This window comes from Peromyscus maniculatus, chromosome 7, assembly GCF_049852395.1.
Source record: "Peromyscus maniculatus bairdii isolate BWxNUB_F1_BW_parent chromosome 7, HU_Pman_BW_mat_3.1, whole genome shotgun sequence".
Taxonomy (NCBI): Eukaryota; Metazoa; Chordata; class Mammalia; order Rodentia; family Cricetidae; genus Peromyscus; species Peromyscus maniculatus.
Genome location: NC_134858.1, coordinates 48894189 through 48918310, shown reverse-complemented (window position 1 = coordinate 48918310; position 24122 = coordinate 48894189).

The following is a 24122-nucleotide window of genomic DNA, read 5'->3' as shown; positions in this document are numbered from 1 at the left end:
AGCCAGGCCTACGTGATTCTACTGCCTATGGTTTTCCAGTATTCTAGTCTCTGGTGTGTGAGTGTGCAATCACACACGTCACCACAGGGACAGCCTTCTACAGTGAGTTAGTAATTGATTTGGTTTGGCCTATTATTTTCTATAGTCATTTTTTTTTCTTGAAAAACATGCTGTATGGGGTGGTGGGGGGCCGGGGAGGGGAACCACTGATTCCTAAGACTTTCAGGGCCCAATTCAATTTTATGATCTAGTAAAACACACCTGGTGCGATTTTCAGCCCAGATCAGAATTTGAACTTTGTAGCTACAGAGTTTATGGCTCTGCATGCTTTCCAGAAATAAAAGAAATTGGAGAAGGGCAGGGAGTGTGAGGTTCTCACAATACCACTGAACATTATTTTCCTACTTAATCCTGCAGTAGGAGACAAGCTTTCCTGAGGAAAACAAAATGAAGAAAATGTCATAAATCCTAGTTTGTATACCTCTTCAAAGCCTTCTGTTTGCATATCTTTCTTCCCACATCATCCCCCTTCCCCCTACACTTACTTTAAATTCTGCAAAGAAAGCAGATCTGGAGATGTTTTACATTACGAGTCTATGGAACAATAGCCAAGTGCTTATGATTGTTAATTGGGAAACTGAAAACACAATGACAGTGCCAGTTGACATGCCAATGTGGGGACACTTCACAAAGCCCTAACCCTAGATGGAGAGCTACAGGTAATTAATGACTATGAGAGAAAAAGCATCAGTCTTCTCTAGAGACCAGCCCTCTTGTAGCTTATCTAATCCAAGTGATCAGCCCTAAACACATATTCACATGAGTAACACTAAATGTACTTAGCAGACTGTATTTATATCTACATATATGTATATAATATATATGTACATGACAATAATAATTAAAGAAGTCATAATATGAGAGAGTGTGTGTGGCACAGAAAGTCATGAATATGAGAGGGAGGGGAGAAGGTAAGATAGAAATGTTATAAATACAGTACTCATATATGAAATATTCAAAAAATGTTAAAAAATAGCCTTGGAAAGACAACAGATTGCTTTTGGATATAGTCTCTGAAACAAAAGGATTTTGCTGTTTACACAATTATGTAAGACACACAGTCAGGATGCTTCTGGAATGATCAAACCTGTGGATATAGGCTTTCTGTTTACGAAAGAGACCAACATAGTACTTGGAAATTTACACTTTGGTTGGATCCCACTTGTTATTAACTTCAAAAACAGGCCAGGGAGGAAGGCTCAACTACCTTTGAGATTCATTCTGTTGTTTTCTAGAGTGAGTGGTACAATCTCTAAAACTCATAAAACTATAGATATGTGCAAAAATCACAGTGGTATATTCAGAATTTTTAAAATCGCAAGATTTTTTTTTGTTTCAGAAAAAATGGTAAAATTTGGATTATCTAGTGATGGATCTAGTATGTAGTTAATATCAAACTGCTAATGATTCTGAAAGCAATCTATTGTTTGATTTAGTGATTTATCAGTCTTGTTTAATAATACTATTAGAGTTTCTTTGCTAATTTATTACTTTTGAGTTAATATAAAAACTGACCCAATATCCTAGTGAACATTGATAGCCAGTTTCAGGAGGGCAACTGCTCTGGGTTTATAGCTTTGAAAACAGGCCCTTCTCTGGGTAGCAATTAACCTTGAATCTATCTGCCTCATGACTTTCATACCTCCAAGAAGGCTGGGCTAACAAAAACATTGCAGGAAATGGCCTCTGAACGGAGACATTTTATAGTTGATTTAAAATATGAATTCTGAAAACTGTTTCATTCAAACAGATCAAAGGCCTGCAAGATGGCTCAGTGGGTCAAAGAGCTTGCTGCAAAGACTCACGGCTTGAGTTTGATCCCTGGGATCTAACATGATGGAAAGAGAAGACCAACCTCCAAAGGTTACCATCTCCTCAACATGTGTACCATGGGAAACATGTGACACACACACACACACACACACACACACACACACACACACAAATTAAAAGCAAAAGACAAGAAAAAAATCACAGTGTTTATATGGGGGAGAGAACATTTTTATTAATCACCACATATCCTGGCATTTTTATCTACTATATTCATATCTAATAGATTTGAATGCCTAGAATTTAAAATTAGTAACTTGCTAATCTTTGAATGTAAAAATGTTTTAAAAGTGTCTAGGTTTATGAATATGTAAAGAAACAATATTTCTAAGAATCACTAGCACAAAACAGAGAAATGCCATTTGGAGTCAAAGAATGAACTTACCTGCTTCCTGGAGCCTATTTTAAGTGTGTAAACACTGATGGATTACTTAAATACTCGGAACTTCCATTCAAATATATCTAGTACTTAACCTTAAGGGTTCATTGAGCTGCTATATATGATATGAATGAAGGTAAAATACATGTTATATAATAAACAACATCCACACAAGTGACATTTACTATTATTATCTAAAGTTTAATATAGACATGGGTGTCCCTGCAACCTGAGACCTATGCTAGAGTTACAGGTTAATTCTGGAGTGATTGATTCTATAAGCCTTGTGATGTCTCTGGTCCTGAAAGAAGAGGAGGAGGGGAAGAGAGAAAGGACAGATCCTTCTAGTCATCTTTCCCAAGCCATACAAAAAGTCCTTATGAAAACCAGAGACCATGAAACTAAGGGTGAAATGATGGGAATGCATTCCCCTGCAAATTAAACTTTGCTTTCTTATGTGAGTAGATCATTAAAGCACAGGAGGTTGTCTCCAGCGACAAAATGCTCTGATGTTAAATTACTGGCAGGTGTTATACCTCAGGAAGAGGAGACTGATGAGAGAAGAAATTGCCCGTGTTGACACACAGCAATGTTTGAGTAATCAGCAAGGAACAGAAAGAAATAAAATATACATGAATGTTTAAAGGGGTTTTTAGCATATTAAATTTCACAGAAATATGCTTAAGCATGTGGCATTGCTTAAGGGCTATGCTCCCCAGGTCAGGCGATCAGGCAGAGTTTTTTGTTTGCATACTGTGTGTGGCAAAGAAGGAGAGAAATACACATTCATTTCTGGGGGAATATATCATAGCTGTACTAAAGCAGCAATGCATATTCTTTTAAGTCTTTGGGTGCAAAGGCATATTAGGTAAAATCTACATTGAATCCAAGGACAAGGTGAGAAACAGTTTTGTAGAAAGGACATATCAAGTGAAGATGTATCCAATATATCACAGGCTATTGCCATAGGCACACTGCTGCACTGTAGGGGGACATTAAGACGAGACAAGATAAAATTACAGCTGACATTGCGTTTTTATGTTATCTTGACAAGAGCATCAGCAGGACTTAGCTTAACCAAACATTGGCACTCTCCCAAATGCTAATGAAATACAAATAGAGAAATTGGAGAATTCTGGATTTAAGTATTTCATTGGCTGAAGTTTCACACATGTAGCTTGTTCTTTACTGGAGCACGTACAGACACAGAATTATCCCCGTGTGATCACATTCCACGAACTGTCAGAGTTAACTTGTGACTCTTTAAGCCTGTAGATCAGTGTTTAGGAATGGAGAGATGAGAGAAGGGGAAAGGGAAAATGATATAGAAGGAAGGAAAAGAGAGAGGGGAAAGAGAGAATTGAAGGAGGGAAAGAAGAAAGGAAAGGAAGGCACAGGAATTAATCACAGACAAGTTTGGTCTATCAAATTGTCAAGTTGTATATGAAGAACTGCCCTAAGATTGCAAGGCAGTGAAGACTTGCCCTTCAATCACATTTATTAGGAATAACATATAGTGGAAAGTAAACATGCCCAGATGCACTAAACCCTCTTCTGCAGTGCATTGTGCAAACTGATTATAATACCCTTGTATGACTATTGAAGATAAACAGCCTAATGACTATATAAATGAAGGACTCAGTGTAATTAAATTCAAAAACAGAATTTCAATTAAGTACTCATTAATGAAGGCAATGTACACTTTGGTCACATGACACAGAAAAATCAAACCAGAGCTGAGCTGGGAGCTTCTTCTCTATTGGCTAGCCTTCATAGTGTCAGAAGGTGCTATGTAGACTTCTCGTAGGAAAAAAAAGTAATCAACAGCTTTATCTGGCTATGAATTCTGCAGACTACAATAACAACCCACCAGGCAAGATATGCCTTCTAGTGAAATAGTGGCATGACTATTGTGGGGGTAACAAACCCCCAATATTATGATTGGATTTGAGGTCTGCTGGGCAGGAAGGAACTCCCGGTTCTGTAAACCTGGTCAAGAGCCTATGGCTGGGAAAGTCATAGACCCTTAGGGGGAATCTATTTTTGCTTTACTGAATGGTCACGTTGTCAAACTGCCTTCCAAAGATTCTTGTTCATAACTATAGATTAGTGCTGCCCAGCCTTTATCAGAGAAACTTCTTATTTCAGCAGGCAGTAGTCAATTCAGAAACCCATAACTGACCAAGGTGCTGAGAAGAAGAGATTTTCTGAGTGAGGGGCCAGGAAATATCTTGGAAAAGGAGGTGGAAAGAATGGGGATCTAGAATATGGGGCGATGTGCACTAGAATGACGTCTTCTGCTTATAACATTGCTATTGCACTCACGAACTTGCTGCAGCTGTGTTTATCTGCCCACGACCCACACAAGACTGGACATACCAACACTTCATCATGTATGGGGGGAAGTGTCCATGAAAAGCCACCCCTTCCTGGTGGAGCACTGACAGTTAATCGTTGTTGGGGGAGGGGGAACATTTTCCTCAGTGGTGTAGCAACTGGCAAGTTACTCTTGTCACAGAAAATGACCTCCTGCCCGTGCACAGGCACGGTACTTTGACTAAACCCAGCAAGTCACATAAGAAAAGAAGACGTGAGAGTTGGGGGAGGTTGTGGGAAAGGACACCAAAGGGAGAGGGAGAGAGACGAGAAGGGAATGGGGTGTGTGTGGAGATGACTAAAATTCATTATGTGAACATATGAAGCTGTCTAACAACCACGGAAGTTTCCCACATGGCAGGTGGACTACATAACAGAAGAGGCCATCTTGGCCACATTGTGTTATTTTATCGATTATTTTCATATAGACTGATATGGTTTGAATGCCTCTGATAGTTGTCTGCCACTTATATTCTTTTCTGTAGCATAAAGATACTCTGTCTTCAGAGACATACCTTAGGTACATATCTAATAAAATGGTCTGGTTTGTTAAAGCTTTTCCTATTTACCTGTCTATCTGGCATACCATATAGTCATGTTCTAGCTCATTTTTATTTTTTAAAAATGTTATAAAGACAGATTATCTCTTGGAGCATTTCTGATAAAAGACCTCAGGTTTGGAAGTGGGAAAAATGAGAGGAAACCTTATTATTACATTCCCCTTCCAGCTGTGGCCCAGTGGTGCTAACCCTTAGTGATCCTTAATGTGTAGAAAAGAAGTCTCTTCACAAGGATGGCTGAGGAGCTGACACTGATCTCTCAACTTAGGTGTTTTCCACGAACTATATTGAAGTATATAATGTAGCTCGATCATATTTAGCCCTTCCTCATTTCTCTCTTTTCTCCTCTTCCCCGGGCTTATAGCCTCTCAGCGTGGAGTCCTAAGATTTCTAGTGGTTCTCACACTCATTCTTGTCATGTTCTGAACATCTGGGAAGCTATTTGCAACAGTGCCATCATTCTGTAAATCTCCCAAAGGCCTAACTGTGTGTGCTCATAGCTCCCTCTTAATCCTCACGTTGAAGTAGAATGGTACATGGCTGCTTCTATTAAAGTAGCTCTCTAGTATGTCCCCTTTCTTCCCATGTGCCCCACTCTTACATCCCTCATTGTCCTAGGTCAGCTTATACCATTATTTAATGATTTATTTATTCTTTGACAATTTCACACATGTATATAATGTATTTTGATCATATTTAGCCTTGCCCTATTTCTTTCTCTTATCTTCTTCCCCAGGCTTTTAACCTCTATGGCATGGAGTCCTAAAATTTCTGGCTGGTTCTCATACTCATTCTTTGCGTGTTATAACTACTCAAGAAGCTACTTGAAATAGCCTTATATCCCCAGGAAGAATCAGGAGGTGCTAGATTTGTGTGCAGCAGGTTAAGCAGAAAGTGCTCCCAGGAGCAAATGAGCAGAATGAAGGAAGTAGATAGAATTATGGACCTGTGATATAGCTGCAACAAAGGCCTCCAGACCCAGTCAGAAGTTCTGAAGTGTTGATCTTCAATGATGTCCACTGTTGAGACAATAGAACTGGACCCACTTAGACTGAAACTGCATGGGACTTCCCTGGGGCCTGAGGAAAGGGGACTAACCTTGTGTACCTTATCTCCCTTCAGCAGACCATAAGCGTTGCAGGGACACATTCATGCTTCTTTTCAGGAAGCACTTGTGTGGTGATATTTTATTTGTATTAAAATGTTATTTGTATGTTAATAAATAAAGTTGCCTGGAGGTCAGAGCTATTAGCAAGCCATAGGAAAGCAGGGCAGTGGTGGCATATGCTTGTAATCCCAGCACTTGGTAGGCACAGCTAGGTAAGTCTCTGTGTGTTCAGGGATATAGCCAGCATTGGATACACACGCCTTTAATCTCAATACCAACCATAGAAGACCTGGAGGTCTATACAGACAGGCAATGACGAGGCGGTCATATGATTGGGTTTACAACCAATGAGAAGGCAGGACAGAAACTCTATCTAAAGATTTTAACACAGGAAGTAGCTCCGGTTTGGAGAGGTAGGACCACTGCAGGAGGAAGGGTAAGGTTTTAGCTCTTAGCTCTGACCTCTTGGCTTTCTTCTTTACATTGGTTCTGTGTTTCTTATTTAATAAGATGGTTGGTTACATCTACACTTGTGGCTATTGGAGCAAGTTTATATCGGTCATGAAGAAGGTTCTAGAATTCACTTCTTGGCAATCTCAGATCCTGTTGCTTCATGTAAGATATTTATAGCATCTGGGAAGATCTATAGGATTTTGGTTTCCCTCATTCTTTCTGGAAAAGTACAAGAGGAAGGTGTGAAGTACGCTGTGTAGTCTTTGCTCCTATAGCTGGTATGAAAGTGCTGTGAGACAAAATTTTTTTTGGGGAGATGTACCACTACATATGTCTACTGACTCCAGACAACAGAGCAAAGTATGGCTACTACCAATGTTCAACTTGGTAAACCAATGAGTTACATTGAAGTCACTTACATGTGCAGAAATGACTCACAGACAGCTGCATCATCAAAGCCCACCCAGACTGGAAACCCAGAGCACATTGCACAGTGTGTGGGCTCCTCAACAGGTCAGAGAGTGCTTCTTCCAAGTGGTTCAATTGGTCTAAACCTCTTCCAGGTAGCTCAGCTGGTTTCTGCTTCTTTCAGACAACTGGTCTGTTCTTGGAGTCTTCGCTGCAGCTTGGCTTGTCTGAAAATGACAAGTAGCTTGGCTTATCTGAAAGTGACAAGCAGCTTGGCTTGTTTGCTCTTGGGAAGAAGGAGCCTAGAGAATCTAGTCAGTTTTAGGGACTTCCTGAAGCTATTTTGAGTTGTTTACCTTCCTACTTAAGGAGTTTCCCAGCAGGATGGAATGTTTTAATCTTGGAGAAAACTACTACACACCAGAAGGTTCTTACCTATTCTAGATCACCTTCACCCTCTCTCTTGTAATTCTTTAGGTCTAAGTGGTTTAATTGGTGTGATAAATAAATCATTTCCTCATTCCTGAGGGCTTTATATCTTGGTCATCATGTCTTTGTGGGATTGTGGCTGATGATCCTGTCTATTTATTAGTATAATTTGGCAGTGGAGTACTAAAAAAAATGTCCCAGAAGGTTATTTAAGACTGTTAACAGAATTTATACTGCTCTGGAGAACACTTTATCCTTGAAGGTGTCATCTCTGTAAAGCCCTGGAGGGTGGTGCTGTGTGAGACACTGAGGCAAAAAGGTAACCCCTATCTCTTACATGAGTCAAATCCAGTCAAAATGAATTGTTGTCATTTCTGGTTTCAAGATAATACACTGAAATATGCTTGCTAAGTAGCTGGCTGGTTTCTGTAAGAGGCAGTGATGCATCAGCATTAGTTTCATTATTGGCAGGTAGGATATTTGGCTGCAGCAATACTTATCAGGAGGTGAGCCCATGATGTCTCTGCATTATAAAGCAACTGTGCTGGTACTTGTTTGTCAAAGATAGGGGGCAGCTGACAGTAAATGACCAGGCCATTCTGCCTATTTAATTGTTAAATGCCTTTCCTGTGAAAGAATGTTCCTTGGTGGCCATTAACATGTGATAAAGATCTTCATTTTTTTTATACTCTATTATAACTTCTGTCTCAGGGTTTATATTGCTGTGAAGAGACACCATGACCACAGCAACTCTTTTTTTTAATTATTATTATTATTTTATTTTATAATACTATTCAGTTCTACATAACAGCCACAGATTCCCTTGTTCTCCCCCTTCCTGCGCCCCTCCCCTTCCCCACAGCCAACCCCCCATTCCCATTTCCTCCAGAGCAAGGCCTCCCCCAAGGACTGAGATCCACTTGATAGACTCAGTCCAGGCAGATCCAGTCCCCTCCTCCCAGGCTGAGCTAAGTGTCCCTGCATAAGCCCCAGGTTTCAAACAGCCAACTCATGCACTGAGCACAGGACTCAGTCCCACTGCCTGGATGCCTTCCAAACAAATCAAGTCAATCAACTGTCTCACCTATTCAGAGGGCCTGATCCAGTTGGGGGCCCCTCAGCCATTGGTTCATAGTTCATGTGTTTCCATTCATTTGGCTATTTTTCCCTGTATGTTATCCAACCTTGGTCTCAACAATTCTCGCTCATATAAACCCTCCTCTTTCTCGCCAATTGGACTCCCGGAGCTCCACCTGGGGCCTAGCTGTGGATCTCTGCATCCAGTTCCCTCAGTCATTGGATGGGGTTTCTAGCATGACAATTAGGGTGTTTGGCCATCCTATCACCAGAGTAGGTCAGTTCGGGCTGTCTCTCAACCATTGCCAGCAGTCTATTGTGGGGGCATCTTTGTGGATTTCTGTGGGCCTCTCTAGCACTTTGCTTCTTCCTATTCTCATGTGGTCTTCATTTACCATGGTTTCCTATTCCTTGTTCTCCCTCTTTGTTCTTGATCCAGCTGGGATCTCCTGCTCCCCCAAGCTCTCTTTCTCTCGACCCTCGCCCTTCATTGCCCCACTCACATCCAGGCTGTTTATGTAGATCTCATCCATTTCTCCGTCATTGGTCAATCCCCATGTCTTTCTTGGGGTCCTATTTTCCAGGTAGCCTCAGTGATTATGTGAGTAGCAGTCCAGTCATCCTTGTTCACATCTAGTATCCTCCTATGAGTGAGTACATACCATATTTGTCTTTCTGAGTCTGGGTTACCTCACTCAGGATGATTTTTTCTAGATCCATCCATTTGCTTGCAAACCTCATGATGTCATTGTTTTTCTCTGCTGAGTAGTATTCCATTGTATATATGTGCCACAATTTATTTATCCATTCTTCAGTTGAAGGGCATCTAGGTTGTTTCCAGGTTCTGGCTATTACAAACAATGCTGATATAAACATAGCTGAGCAAGTGCTCTTGTGGTATGATTGAGCATTTCTCGGGTATATGCCCAAGAGTGGTATAGCTGGGTCTTGGGGGAGATTGATTCCCAATTTTCTAAGAAAGCATAATATTGATTTCCAAAGTGGTTGTACAAGCTTGCATTCCCACCAGCAGTGGAGGAGAGTTCCCCTAGTTCCACGTCCTCTCCAGCATAAAGTGTCTTCAGTGTTTTGATCTTAGCCATTCTGACAGGTGTAAGGTGGTATCTCAGAGTTGTTTTGATTTGCATTTCCCTGATGATTAGGGTTGTTGAGCAATTCCTTAAATGTCTTTCAGCCATTTGAGTTTCCTCTGTTGAGAATTCTCTGTTTAGTTCTATAGCCCATTTCTTAATTGGACTGTTGGTCGTTTTGATGTCTAATTTCTTGAGTTCCTTATATATTCTGGATATTAGTCCTCTGTCAGATGTGGGGTTGGTGAAGATCTTTTCCAATTCTGTAGACACCATGACCACAGCAACTCTTATAAAGGAAAACATTTAATTGAGGTGGCTTACATTTAATTCAGAGGTTTAGTCCACTATCATGATGGGACATGGTGGCACACGGGCAGACATGGTGCTGGAGAAGGAGATGAGAGGTCTACATCTTGATCCACAGGCAGCAGAAGGAGACTGTGTGCCACACTGGGAATAGATTGAGCATGTAAGACCTCAAAGCCACCCCCATAGTGACATACTTCCTCCAACAAGGCCATACCTATTCCAACAAGGCCACACCTCCTAATAGTGCCAGTCTCTATGGGCCAAGCATTCAAACACATGAGTCTTTGGGGTCATTACTATTCACACCACCAAAACTACCCACATATTACTTCTCCAGACTGTGTATAGTTTTCTCATCTATTTCCTAGATCTCTGATCAACTAGTCAAATCCATTATCACTGCGCAAGAGTTTATATTCCAACCTTGGTTCAATTATTTTTTTACACAAGGTAGACAACCAGTGAACTTCCCAAAGATTCCCATACCAACTTATTTATATTCTCTGGACCTTCTTGGACTCAATTTAAAATGTATTGCTGTCATCTTGAGATGGATTGTGTGAGGAGAACCCAATTTCATGGCATGGTAGAACTAACAGAATGGCAAGGAAGTTCAGGTCACTGGAGAGCGGCTGTTAGGGTAAGTTGAAAAGTAGATAGGAGGTAGACAGGTAGCGATGGGCGCATAGCTAGCTTTGGCAAACAATAGAGAGTCCCTGTCTCAAAGAAGGTGGAAGGTGAAGACTCATCCAAGGTTGTTATCTGACTCGTATCACTGTGGATATCACTCTGTATAAATAAAACACTGATTGGCCAGTAGCCAGACAGGAAGTATAGGTGGGACTAACAGGGAGGAGAATTGAGGGAACGGGAAGGCAGAGAGGGAGACACTGCCTGCAGCCGCCGCCGCCAGGACAGGGAAGATGTAAGGTACCAGTAAGCCATGAGCCACGTGGCAAAGTATAGAATAATAGAAATGGGATGAATATAAGAGTAAGAGCTAGTCAATGATAGGCCTGAGCTAATGGCCAAGCAGTTTAAATAATATAAGCATCTGTATGTTTATTTTATAAGTGGGCTAAGGGACTGCTGGGGCTTGGCAGGACCCGGTGAGAAAACTCTACAGCTACATGTACAGGTGTGTGGGGATATTCACATACCTGAACTTATACACATGAAAGTGCAATTTCATATACAAAAGCATGCATACCTCCATACACATATTATACACACACATATTACACACACAACAAATAAAATAAAAAAAATCTAAAAGTTCTCAAGAGCTTGACAATAGTTTCTTCAGATTTCTTTGAAGTACACTCCAACCTTGAATTATCCACTTTTCCACAGTTCTTGCCTATTTGATATTTCAGCAGACCTTTCCATTTGTACCTAGCTATTTATCATGAGCCATTTCAGCACATGAACATTACCAAAATGTACAAACACTAGCCTTTGACATCTTTGTGTTAATAAGAAGATTATAGAATCAATTATGTGGTTTTTATATAATGCATCTTGCCTGTTAGTAATGATGGGAAAGAAAATACTGGAAAAGCATACAATGACTTAGCAGAGTTTTGTAAAGACAAATCAGTCTGTTTGAGATACCATTTCTTCCACAGAATAGCTGGATTGGCTTTACTTGACCAAGATGTTATTTTTAGAAAACAAAATTAACCTAACAGCTGTGGCCTGCTCTGCCAGGGCATCCCCTTTCCCAGTGTACTTATTATCTCAAGATCCCATATGCTTTCATGGGTAGTGCCTCCTTTCAATGCATAATCTCCTAGTGTCAAGGGGCTTAGCTTTAATACCTTGAGGGATATGAAAGGAAAAGGAGATATTATTAAGGAAAAAGATTGGAATCAAGGGGAAATTAAGCAAAGAAGAATATGAGATAGATGCGAATGTTGATTATAGTCAAGGTTTATGATATATATGTATATATACATGCAAAAGTCCTATAAAGTACAAGAAATGTTTGTATGAAAATTTCACCCCAAATCCATTCTTTGTATAATTAATACATAGTAATAAAATGGGGGATGAACATTAACTCAAGCTGAACAAATAACCCTAAATATTCATGTACTATTATCATCTTTTCATTTTTTTCCCAAAGGGATAATTTATCACAGAAGAACATATTAACAGACTCAGAATAGTTTCTCAAGGGAGAAAGCTTGACACACCTGCTTTCTTCTTAGCCACACTCCCAAACACTTGGGACATGTAGCTGTAATTTCACCATGCAGCTAATTCTATAAGATCCCATCCAACGTGAGGAATGCATGCACCAAAGTGTTTAAAGAGAAAGCACACTGTTTCTAGAAATACTCTTCAAGATTACATAAGGTCTTTCAGTGACCAAATCACATTGATTGTTAAGTTTATATTTCAAACATCACTAAATTTGAAGACATAAAGGCACAAGACAGTTCCTCATTTTGGAGTTTATAAACTAGTGAAAGATGAACATATGCAAGCAATTGAAATTCATGTGATAAAAGAAATTACAGAATCCAACACGCTCCAATGTCCTAGGGATTAAAATGAGTGTGTTTAGGTCATTAAGGATTTCTGGAAGTAGCTCTTTTGCTTGGCCAAGTGTGGGGAGATGGGAGAAGCACAGAGAAAAAGAAGAGTACGCACAGATAATGGTCAACACTACTCATGGATCATACTACGGGCCAGTGACTTCATATACATCACCTCAACCTATCCTTATATCAAGTCCACAAAGTGTATATTAACACCATAATTTACTGAAGGCCATATATCTTTAGAACCTGTTTTAAAAGCTATTCAGCTAGGAAACATAAGGAATCTGTATTGGAAACCAAGACAACTCGCCATCCTAAACTCTTACGCTTGTAGCGACACTATATTTTTAAAGCACATTAACATATTTAACTTTCATTTCAGCCTGCATTTGGTCCTCACTCTGGAAATCAGGATTTATATTAATTATTGTTAAATGTATGTTGTTAATAGATGTCTGTCTATCTATGTAATGAGAATGATAGATGACTTTGGCAGAGTAAGAAAATATGAAATTTCAACAAAATGAGGTATTTATATTGCCTTAGAAATTTTAAATATTTTATCAATTTTTTGATTATGGTAAATTACACAGAACATATCTTATTCATTAACCATTTTTAATTGTACAGCTCAGAAGAGTGAGTACATTCATAGAGTCATATAACCATGGTACCATTTTACTCTGCAACTCATTGAATAGTAAATCCTACCTTCTGTACAAGCCACCCAGTATAGCTTTTGTTAAGGGAGGGACTCACAGTGTGGCTCATCTTAGTTTCCAATTTGTAGCAATTTTCCTGGCTCAGACTACAGGGATTACTGGCTTGAGTCATTACACCCAACCACTTGGAATCATTTTAAATAAAATGTTACTTCAATAAACAAACATGCAAATGGGATAGTCTAAAGATGATGTAATCAAACAATACAAAAACATCAAAATTTTAATGAATGTTCTAGTTATTATATTTGAATTTGTGGAGTGGATCCTAACTTTTTCCTTTCTGTATTTTCTTTTCAAGAGCCAAGTCAGATACAAATTTTGTTGTTGTCGTGGGGGTGGTGGTGGTGGTGGTGGTGGTGTGTGTGTGTGTATGTGCTGGCCATCTATCCACTGCTAAATAGAGCTGAAAAAATGCCCTAGGGGACTGTTCCCTCACTGTGCTGAGGTCCTTTGACAACAGACTCACACAAGTATGAGTTCCCCAGGAAAGCCAATACCCACAAGCTATGATTTAGAAGCATGCCTCAAGGATTGGTAGCCTCCCTACGGGCATCACCAGCTCTAATCAAAGAAGACTCATCAGCTTGCTTGAAGGCAGGTGAATGTTTCATCCTGTTCGTGTCTCTGGAGTCATCTTGCTCAGAGGCAGACTTATTAAATCAAAATGAATTAAACACAGACTAGAACCATAACCATTGCAGAATTGCAAAAGTGTGGTTAACTCTCTCCCACTTATCTTGACATTGCTTCTTTAAAGTAACAGATCTCAGAATGCAATTGTTTATTAGCTCTTGGGAACATGGAGAGAGAGGGAAATAAATGACATTTCACTCCCTACCAAGTCTTCAGTGTAGATGACTATCAAGAAGAAAGCAAATGTGATAGATTAAAAAAAAAACAAGGAGCAAGTAGAGCGAGAGGAGATACTTGAGTCTTTTTCTTCATAGTTTCCATTCATATCCTGGCAGATAAGATGAAGAAGCTAAGGTAAGGGTTGAGCTCCACAGCCAGCTCTTGGAACCCTCACCAAGCAAGTTCTTAAAGCTGCCGCTTTTGAATCTGCTTGTATAACTGGTTAATTCCAGCCTTTTAAATCTTAACCCCAGTCTCCTGGTAAAAAGCCTGTTGCTAGCAGGTATGGAAAAAGATAGCTTTATAAAGGCTATTTTGGTGAATGATAAATAGAGAAGGGGATACACTTTGAGCTGGAAACAGTTTACCTAACAGTAAAATTTTATATGCATTTTTACTGGTAATAAGGCAGGGGTATTTTGATATGTGTTTGCATCTCTGAAGGACGTTAAAATGAAGTGAACAAAAACCATCCTCGAGATTCTTCCAGGGCCTATAGTTGCTCAAGGGAATGGTAATCTGTGGTTAAAACAACAAAAAAGAATAGTATCCTGGGCTGATCAATACTGAAACTTACCCACATCTGCCATGGAATATTATTTTTTTTCTTACCTATGTCCTCTAGATTGAATAAGAGTTTATGACGTTATTCTAGGGTGGCTGGCTATGGAGATAAATGAATCTGGGCAGCAGGTACAGAGCACAGGATGTTACTACAGATGTGATGGACCTACAGTCTCCATATTTATGAATTAACTATAAGTCTGTCTGTCTGTCTATCATCTATCTATCTATCTATCTATCTATCTATCTATCTATCTATCTATCTATCTATCTATCTAGTTGTCTATCTGTCTTTACCTCTATCTATTTCTCTGTTGTTCCCAGGGGATAAGTCATTTGCTAACTGTGCTTATCTGAGGAAGTGACCCAGCAGGGGATTTCCCTTAATATATCTGAGGCTGGAGGTGAACAATTACAAGGTTCCTCAATTTCCAAAAGAAGTTGTTTATGGTTCCATGACTGCCATGTCATCCTTGGTCTTTCACACACCACAGGTCCTGACTGAGCTCCCTGTGGAGCTTCCTGGGCTGTGCTTTGGGTGGCACCTCTCAAACCATTGGTAATGTTGGTAGAATCTTTGGGGCTTGATCACTGATAACAAGATGTGGACCTTGGGCAGGCATCTGAGAATAAGCCATTTCTTCTTGAAAGTCTATCTCTTTGAAAACGTAGACTTCAGCTTCTCACTCAGTCCTCACCAGAGAAGCTTTGTTTTCCAGGAGATCGGAATTAACACAGAGACCAACAATGTGTCTCTGTGTTAACCATTGTGTAGAGAACAATGTGTAGAGAGTGAGAGACTTTGGAATACTCAGTCTTAAATGGGATATATTTATCAATATGCTCCCTCCAAGCCTCAGGGGTCTCTGCAGAAGAGGAGGCAGAAAGATTGTAAGAGCCAGAGGTGGTGGATGACTCCCAGGAAACTGTCTTCCACACACAACAGGCTGATGCACATATGACCTGCAGATACTGTGGCAGCATTAGTAAGATCTGCACAAGTTCCAGCCAGATAGGGTACCATCACTGAGAAGGGGGAGTAGACACAGGGTCCTGCCTCTAACCAATAAGATATTTGCAATTCATATCCACTGACAAACAGAAAATCAGTTTTCGCCAATGGAGTGTCACTGGGTATATCAATCACACTCCAGGGTAGGCCTCATGCCCAGGAGTAGTTGGTTAACCCAAAATGTATGTTTGTTGTTATTGTTGTTGTTGTTGTTGGTGGTGGTGTCTTATTAGAGGGAGAGCTTTTTTGTTTCATTTTCATTTTAACTCTAAGTTAAAAATCTATATTGTCACATGAAATTCTAACTTTAAATAGTGTCAACTATTAAAAATGTTTTTTTTTTAAAAAAAAAAATCATAGTGGTTAAAGTTTTGCTTGGTATGTATGATTTATGTGCTTACACTAGACTGTTCAGTTCGAGTGGGAAGGGCCATATTTGGCCCATTTATTTCCATGTCCCTAGTAGTTAGTTTAGTTTCCAAGATGAACAGAGGCTGAGCAATTGTGGAACAATAGAACCAGTTCAGCAACATTATCAAAGAGAACAAAGGGAGTTGAACTCGGCCTCTAAGGCATCATTCCTGTTTCCTCTATGTTCACAAACCATTTCTTTAACAGTCCAGGAATCACATTCAGTGACAGGACCACGTTCCTCTTAGAAAACTGGAACATTGCTTGCCTTTGCATAACTAGCTCTGTGATATCCCCTTAGGAGCATCTCAGACATCACTGGTGTGGCTATGATGTTTTTCTTTTTAGTACTTTTGAATAGGTGAACTTGAATTTACTAGGAACAGACAGGTGATTTTTTTTTTTACAGCTTCTCTATTCATTTTATTGCACCATTTTCAATATGAAGGAATTTTTCCTTGAAGAGGTAAAGTGAAACAGAAATTAAGCTCCATTTTTGTTATCCATTGGTATTATTGAAAATGATTAGTATTAATAAGCTATAACTAACGTAATTCATTTCAAAAAGTGATCATATAGTTGGCTTGCAATTGTTACTGGAATTTAGCAAAGGGATATTCTGAGTAAAAGTTGACCCTAAACCAAATAGGACAGACAGATGGTTTCACTCATATTCAACAACAATTTATTGATCATGTTACATGTCAAGAAGTATGCTATGTGTTGTAGACAAAGAGTTCCATTTGTGACCTGGAGGACCTCAAGACTAGGGAGCTGGTGGGGAAAAAGTGGAATGGGGAGCTGGGGAAGTGGGGCAATTCATTAGATAGCCAAGGAACAGACAAGAAGATGGTGGTTGTTAAGAGCCCCAAATCAAAAACTTTATTTACTTTCATTCTTTGAAGGGGTTATTGTTTAGTAGGCCAAAGAATACTATATATAGGGAACATATCTTGATTTTAGCAGAATGCCATGGTCTCTTATAATCTAATGAGGCCCACTAGTAACATAGCCCATTTAGAAAAGGTAAAAAAACAAGCACCAAGAAGTAAAGTTCACAGTTGGTTCCCTGACCAAAGAAGGGTGGTTCATTCCTAAGCATCAGCAGGAAGTGGTGCATTTCATAGTGTCATAGGGCTTTGGCCTAAACACTGTCCTCCTCTATAAAGCTGCTGGAGATGGAAAACGTGCACCCAGTAAGTCTGCAAACACCAGAAGGAAGAGGACATGCCAGGGAGGATGCTGAAGACACAAAGCAAAGCTACCAAGTTGTGCAATGACTGGCTGAAAGCAGACAGAAGACAAGACAGCTCCAGCATCCTTTGTGGGAAATGCTTGGGACAAGAAGTAGTTCATAACAAAATTGTTTTGAATGTTTGCATATACCTAATAATATTTATCAGAGATGGGACCCGAGTCCAGACATGAAATTTATTCATGTTTCCTAATGCTTTATAAATATGCTACATGAAGGTAAATTTATAAATTATTTTTAGTGCGCTTGTGTTTTAACTACAACTTAAATGACATTCAGTATGGCAGTTCCAATTCCTGTTTGTTGCACTCAAAAAGTTAGAAATATTTAATCTAAAAAAATTACATAAGAAACTGGATTGCACAGTGTGGGGTGGAGAGAATTGCGAAAATCCAGAAGTTTTAGTTGGGCATCAGCTTAATGGAACATGCAGTCTTTTCTATAACAAAAAGTACAATGTGAATGTAAGCATGCTTGTGCATACCACTAATTTAGCAAATGCAAGAATGACATAAAGATTATTTGTTTTGGTCTATCTCCCACCAAATGTGAAATTCTTAAATATGGGGATTTTTTTTGTTTACTTGTTTTATTTATTTATTTTAATTTTTTTTTTTTTGGTTTTTTGAGACAGGTTTTCTCTGTGTAGCTTTGTGCCTTTCCTGGAGCTCACTTGGTAGCCCAGGCTGGCCTCGAACTCACAGAGATCCGCCTGGCTCTGCCTCCCGAGTGCTGGGATTAAAGGCGTGCACCACCAACGCCCGGCTACTTGTTTTATTTTGTTTGTTCATATTCTCAGGATTAATTCAGTTCCTGGAATAAAGGGTTCAGTAACAATGAGAAAGAAAGTAAGAAGGAAAGGTGATATGGACTATAATTCTTCCTCTTAAGGGCCTTTAAGTAATGATTATTATTAAAGGGATTGTAGAAAAAAAAATTGAGGTGACAAAATTTGCATCATGAAAGAGTATTAATGAGAAAAATGGGAAAATATTACTTAACATAATGAGATTCTTGAGCATGAGTGTTTTGCTTTTCCAAGCCCCTTTCCAAAAATAGCCAGTAATTAAGAGTATGGAATCCTATAACTTGAGCTCAGGCTGGCAGAAGTATTCCACAGCAACCTGATTTATGGTATCTCTCTCGCTGGGTCACAGTCTTCCATCTACAGGGTAGTGTGAAAAAAAGCACCTGCGCATAGGTCCATGAAGTGGATCAGCTAAAGATGCATGGCTTTGAAATGGTCTGCAGTGGTCCTGAGTGCAGAGGAAGAACTATTGAAGTATCCGCTTTTAGTCTGGCTCCTGTTATTGAAGCATTGAATTCCTCAGTTTGCACTGCAAAGTCCATAATATCATCTTCTAGTAAAGAACCAACTGTCATTTTTTGCCCTTTTAGAAGAACCAAAAATGCACCAGAGCTTACTTTAGTGATGGCACACTGCCATTTCTGGAGTAATGTTGACTACAAAAGCAATGACCACAGCAAATAAAGTAGTATCACAGGGCTGCACCGTCAAAACATCCAAGCTCAGAAAACACCATGAAGGACTGAGTTTATATCATCCCCATGTTTGAGAGCATAAATGGCTAGGTAGACAAGTATCCAACTGATGAATGGTTAAAGAACCTTGGGGATGGGAGGATGGCCCTACAGAACACCTTGACTCAGCTATGACATTCTGGCAGCTTGGCAGAGTTGGTGCTTCTAGAACCAGGAGTCAAGTTTACAAATTCCTTAAGTTAAAAATAATGGAACTATTCTACATTCTTTAAGAATGGTTAATTCTTTAACCATTCCTACAATCATTTAACTCAGAGTGATTTTTTTTTAAGTTTAAAAGCTGCATCCCATTATTTTATCTATAAAATAAAGAGCAAATGTCTGTGTTTAAAATTCACAACATGAACACAAGTATCAAAAGGAAAATACCAATTCAAAGCCATTGTTAATCTTTCTCTCTTCTCCAATGAGGACATAGTTCTTTCTTAGAGATGAGGAAGTATTGTTTGAGAGGGCTCATTAGTGGAGAAACAGACTAAGAAAGACTTATTAAAAGGATTGTCTCAGCTAATACAATAGTGGTGGCATCAGAAACATTGCTCAAAAAGATTGGGCTACATGACCTCACACTGAGCAGACAGTGGGCATGCTCCTCCAATGGTGCTGCTTCCATTCCAGCCCAAACTCAGGAATCCACTCTAGATTCTACTCACCTGAGCTGCTCAGCCCTGTCTATTGTCCAATACAGATATACCCAGCAGGAAGGAGTAGCTGAGGAAATTAGAAGGCAATAAATGCAATTCTATTCAAATATGCCCAATTCAACCTAATGAAACTAAATTCAGTTAAACAAACATTTGTTGAACTCCTTGCTATTGTATAAGAATACTAATCTATATAAATGAGAACTGTTCAGGGTGGGGATGCAAGCAAAAGTAGCATTCCAAATTTTCCCCATGCAAGCAAGGCTCTGCAGCCCTATGCCTTGGAGTCTTTAAGGGAAGCAGGGTGAGCAAGGAGGAAACTTTTTTAAAAATTTATGGTGTACTTTTTATAATTAAATGCCTGGACTGAGTTTACCTCAGAGGTTGATCTCAGTCCTGGGAGAGGCTTTGCCCTGGAGGAGGTGGGAATGGGGGGGTGGCTGGGGGGAAGGGGAGGGGGGCGGGAGGGGGGGAGAACAAGGGAATCCGTGGCTGATATGTAGAACTGAATTGTATTGTAAAATAAGATAAAAAAGTAGCATTCCTGTCTTCAGAGAACTCACAATTTAGTGAGATAGAATTAAATAAAATTGACAGTAACAGCTAGATTGCAGGGTTCTCAAACATGGCAAAATAAAAGGGTGAAGAGGGTGTAGCAGGAAGAGCAATTGTTTTCTGATGGAGTTAGCCAGTTCCCTTGACTTATGATATCTCATTTAATCCTGGCAAGTCAGGGTGGAAACTTTTATCCCCATCTGATGTATGGGGTAACTAAACCTAAAACAAGTTGCCTAAAGTTATGCCGTAAACAGGTTAGCAAGCTTGACTCTGAAGTTAGGTCTTCAGAGGCTGAAAGTGGGGTCTGTCTACCATATCTACCTGATAATCCCAATTCTATATTGCAGATCTGAAAGCTTTCACTACAGGGCCCCTAACACCTTACACACACTGTGAAAAAGCAAATATCTGTGTTCAGATGGGCCTGGACATACCTTGATGCTTCCATGACAGGAACTGGTCCACATCAGGAGCACCAGACAACTAGATCACAATCAAAGATCGTGTTGGGGAAACATGGTGCTGTACTTATGCATGCAATGAGAAAGATGCACGAAATTCCAGAAATAAGTCCCAAGCATGGTAACTAGTCCCTGATCTCACATAGCCCTTCTGTATGGAAAATCCCTGGGCACGCCTTTGCCACAGACAGCGTTCCTTCAGGCCTCTGAAACAGCCTCCTCAGGCAGAATGAGTGAAAGATGTTGAACTTGATTCTGGTCCTAACTGGCTTCTCTGCTCTCTTATTTACAGCACTCACCTTAAGAAGCTAATGCTTCTAAGTGATGCCCAGGCAAACTGCCAATTGCTTTTGCCTCCCATTAATATGTGCTTCTGATTTGGTTGCCATGGTTACAGGAAACTCCAATTCTGGCTTCTCCCTAAATCAAGGTCCAGTCTTTTATTTGTGGGAATGCTGCCGTCAGACCCAGCAGTCCAAATTTTCCCCATGCAAGCAAGGCTCTGCAGCCTTATGCCTTGGAGTCTTTAAGGGAAGCAGGCTGAGCAAGGAGGAACCTTTTTTTTTTTAATTTATGGTATACTTTTTATAATTAAATGAAATGTTACCTCTCAATATTAAAACAGGTTATTTCCTAAGAAGGCTTGGGGCCTGCTTTGAGAAGAGCCATTGTCTTCCAGTGGTGAGAAGATTCACAATTCCTCCAAGGGAAAATTTGTTTCCTTTCCATTCTTTCCTTCAAAGCAATCACAGCCTATCATTACAGAGAAAGGGGATCCTAAATACCGTGATTAGTCTCAACTATATCATTTCCTGAGGCAAAATCATGACCAGTCCATAAAATTCCTTCCCAGTTATCAGGATGACCTTTAGAACTACCTGTCTTTAGAAAAATGCCTTGAGAATCCTCAGCCCATTCCATTGCTCAGATGCTTTGCTGCCTCTGCCTCTCACAAACTCTGCCTTTACAAAGGATGCCTGGTGAGATGCTGTGAGTTTCCAAACAAGCCTGCGGTTCACGGAAGTGTAAACGCCTCCCTGGAGATGTGTGCTGCAGTCTATGCTGCTCACGTGCATGGCTGGCAGGATCCTTAGTGTACAACTCTTTTTCCAAACCTGTCCTTAACACTGGGTTTTCACCAGTTCATCTGCAGTTATAAGTGGAGGAAGGTATGTGTGTGGGGGGGATCTGCTCCAAATGCTTGACCCTGGGAGTCACTGCCAATTCTGTGATCACACATACAACATTCATTATACCTGTTGTGACTCAACTAGGCTTGTGCAGGGTCTTCATTTTAACCTTTCTGAAAGGAACTGCAGAGAAAGACTTCAAGTATTCAAAGTAGGAGTCCCTTATTCTGTTCCACTAAAGCCCATGCATGCAGCAGCAGCTCTGGCAGTGCCCCAGAGCAAATAATGACTGGGTATTTCAATATTCATTCTGAGGATTGCCTATTCCCTTGGGCAATCGGGCACATGCTCTTCTGGAAATCAAACAGCAATAGAATCCAGTTAGAGCTGGTCTAAGTTAAGACATTTCAGGAAATATGGGTTTGTTTTTTTTTTCTACAAGCATAAATCTGACCACACCACTGTCTATTGTAGCCCCTCCTCAAGGACGAAGAGCTTGCCTTATGCACCAGTGGATCTGCCCAAAGCAAAGAAAAGGGCTCACATTAACTATTTCCCTTCTGGACATTATGGAAATATGCCAGAGCTCAAGTCCAGGAAGGGTACCTAAGGAAGAAAGGACAGGTTAACAGCTCTTCTTTGGCTGCACACAGCCTGCTTTCAGTTGGCATGAGTTTAATTTAGTGCTTGTGTGGGCGGCTGTGTGCAAATTTGCAGAGTAACTTGCCTTAACTGTTTATTTACTCGTCCTTTGGAATTTGGCGGACAGCCTAACAGCCAGGCCTTGGCTAACTTACGAAAGTGGGGGGTAAGGCAAGTTTGTTTTAGACAACCTGCTGCCTCTCTTTGCTCGCTCTTTCCACATCTGTGGCATCCCCTCCCCCATGGCCCAAGCTATTTTGCTCCTGCCTCCCCAATGTGCTCAAGAAAGACTTTGAATAAATCATTTGATCTAAGTTTCAAGACATTATCCCAGTGGAGCGATCATGTCTTTTTTATTCATCCATATTAGAAAATGAGGCATTTCACATAAAAACAATTTATAGATAAATGAAAACCGCAACCCGAAGTGCCAATTAAAACTTCTATTGGCTTCGAGAGAAGCATTTAAAAATCTTTCCTATGTACCACTACCTTCATACACAGAGGTACCAACATAGTAACTGACCAATAATGTGAGGTTTTACACGTTACAAAGTGCTTCCCTATGCATTTTCTCATTGGCTTTCATGACTTTAGAAGGAAGGCATTAGGTTTCTGTTTACTGGAAATCATGTTTCAAGTGTGAGTTGTGATGCTGTAGTCTGTGGCACACTATCACACAGTGACATCTTACTCAGATTTGATTTTTCCTGAGGTTCCCCATTGTTCACTGGGCTTTCTGTGTCTTAGTGCTTACTACCTGTGATCAGTCAGCATCTGCTTCTCATCACGAGAGAAGTTGTTGCTAGCAACATGGACCTAACCTAGTTTATTACATGTACTTCCTTCAGCTCCATGGTTCTAACTTTTTGCTGGCTGGGAAATCTGATGAATTAGCTTATGATGAGACTGTCTTACAATATAGTCAAGCAGGAGACCCGTTTATTTCAGCCTGGCTGTCTAAATGGCTTCATTTCAGGATGCAAAGCTTTAATCTTCTCTTCTCTGACCACATTTTTTCAGACTATACATGACCTTATTCTGACTTTTGTGTTCTTTCCAGGCTACGTTTCCTTGTCAGCTGTGCCCACAAGGCTCTATTTGGAAGCCCCAACTAATTTCCCTTCTGAAGAAATGCAACTGTCTTTCTCTGATCCTGCCTGTCCCCAGGACTCTGAATATTCCTAGGGAAAAGCAGGAATCCAGGCATCATAGTGCATCATTATTTTAAAACTTTGTCAAATTAATACAGAATACATAGAAAATAAATTTGAAATGGTTCCTTCCCCAATGCTGGACAGAACTCTCAGTAGATTGGGTGATCACATATAATCCCCAAACTCAAATCCCACAATCCTGCACACTTCCTTCCAGTTCCTATTCTCTATGCCAATGTGAGATCTCTGTGTACATTTATGTTGTACCTTTAAGTTTTTTCTCTCAGTTTATGTCATTAGTTTTTATACCTATTGTGTTTTATGATTGTGCGTTAGCTTGTTGCATTGTTATATTTTCCATACTGATCATGTGTTTATTCATATATTCTTGGTTTCTTTTATGGTCTATGACATTATAAATAGCACTGTAATATTGTTATATTTGGAGAAATTTTTCTAACTAAGGTTATTTCCTAATTTACACTCAATGTTGGAATGACCAGATCAAATGCCAAG